This window comes from Thunnus maccoyii, chromosome 8 (assembly GCF_910596095.1).
Source record: "Thunnus maccoyii chromosome 8, fThuMac1.1, whole genome shotgun sequence".
Lineage (NCBI taxonomy): Eukaryota > Metazoa > Chordata > Actinopteri > Scombriformes > Scombridae > Thunnus > Thunnus maccoyii.
This window is the reverse complement of record NC_056540.1, coordinates 1,741,634-1,743,403: the sequence shown is the minus strand read 5'-3', so window position 1 is coordinate 1,743,403 and position 1,770 is coordinate 1,741,634. Positions and strand designations below refer to the sequence as shown.

The window sequence follows — 1,770 nt, the reverse complement described above, 5'->3', positions numbered from 1 at the left end:
ACGAACCTGGGGGGAACAAGATGGCTCCCGCATGTGGTGAGGGCACTCAGGACACTTGAAAAGTTGCCCAGGGATGCTTGTGCAGATGGAGAACACCATGCAAACAAGGCAAGCAATCAATTCCTATTGCCTATTTAATCATACCGTCTTACAGTCCATCCCCTAAGTCAACTTTATTTTTCTGTGCTTGTGTAAATCAAACAGATCTGCAAGTGCTGAAATGGTTGGAAGAGCAAAGCAGTGCCTACAGCTATTAAACTACTTCTAACATCTGCTCTTTTTTTTTTGTTCTTGTGCAAAACATCCTCAAAGTCTTGCATTGGTAGGTTTCTTTTAAATGTATCTGTCAGATGAGTTTATTATGTATGTCAGTTGAGGTGTAGAGCCAAGGGAAATGATGTTTTTTAATTGTTGCAGCTTGAGTGTCAAGCTGCAGGAGGATGGGCTTACCCTGCTAGAGGCATCGTATGCCTTTGAAACTGCAGTGCTGAGGCTGACGGGCATGGAAACAGAGGCAGGACAGTATGTTGAGAGCTTTCTAGCACAAACTCAAGAGGGAACATTTCACAATGTGCAGCTGCTGAGGTTCAGGGAAAGCAGAGAGGAGTTCCACAGGTAGATTTCTAAACATGATGAGGGAACTTTTCTTAAAGTGGACAATTCTGGTTTCATTTTCAGCCCGTCTCATACTGAGATTATACTAACCTACATTATTTCCCCAGTGTGAAGAGGGAGCTCTTGTCTTCTGTGGTCACCAATACCGTTTCCAGGGTGTTAAATCCCATCAAGTGTTGCTAGCTGCATGAAGGCTCGTGGATCCTCAGGAGTGACCTGCTGACCATCAGAAGCTGGCCAGCTATGGAAGTGACCACATCATCACAGTCACCAAGCACTTTGCTGATGTGCTCGACCGTATGGGCTGTGATGGTGCAGAGTGGCTCAGTGCTATGGTCATGCCTGGCAGGACTTTTTTGTGGATGATGATCAAAGAAAAAACTTCTGCAACTTCCTCCTTTGCCTCTGTCCACAGCATCTGTCGAGAGGGGCTTCAGTGCCATGAAATGTATCAAGTCAGACTGGAGGAGCAAACTCAGTGTAAACACACTGACAAGGCAGCTCTTTATTAGCCTGGAGGGTCCAGACATGGAACAGTTCAACTCCATGTCTGCAGTGGACAGGTGGCTCATGGAAGCAGACAGAGGGAGCTTTGAGTGAACACGCACACACAAACAAATGCAATTATGTTCTTTCTCTCACTGTTAGTACAGATCTCTCAGCATTTATTTAATTGTTAATGTTAATTTTGTTTAATTGAGTTTATTATCAAGTTATCATAAATTCTTTTCTCCTCTCTCTGTGTATTCCATACCCACTGGCTTTACACAAAATATAAAGAAACCTTCATTTGTACACCATTCATTTACTGATCCAATATGTGCCTAATTTTATATTTTGCATATTTGTGTAATATATCAACATTACATATTCATAACTAAAGGAAAACAACCAAATCTAAAGGGAACTTCACTGATATACATATTACTATAATAAATCACCAAAATTATGGAAAACAAGAGTTATTTTCATTTTTTGGATGCCACTCCTGTGAAACTATACAAGGGGCCAATAAAATTCTGATCTACTGGCCAAGTGGGCCAGTGGGGAAAATTTTACATTGAACCCTGCCTTTATTTATTTATTTTTTTCTCTTTAAATGTTGTACCTTATTTACATCTACATGTTTCTCTCTCTACTACTCTTTCCTCCTAA

At 41.2% G+C, this 1,770-nt stretch overlaps 1 long non-coding RNA gene across 1 annotated transcript; it reads left to right on the top strand.

Moving 5' to 3' along the window:
* The first annotated feature begins 204 nt into the window (after nucleotides 1–204).
* Nucleotides 205–1,409, top strand: LOC121901986. The gene is made up of 3 exons (XR_006097430.1): nucleotides 205–322; nucleotides 418–615; nucleotides 723–1,409. It is a non-coding gene; the product is annotated as an uncharacterized LOC121901986 (long non-coding RNA).
* Nucleotides 1,410–1,770: the final 361 nt, after the last annotated feature.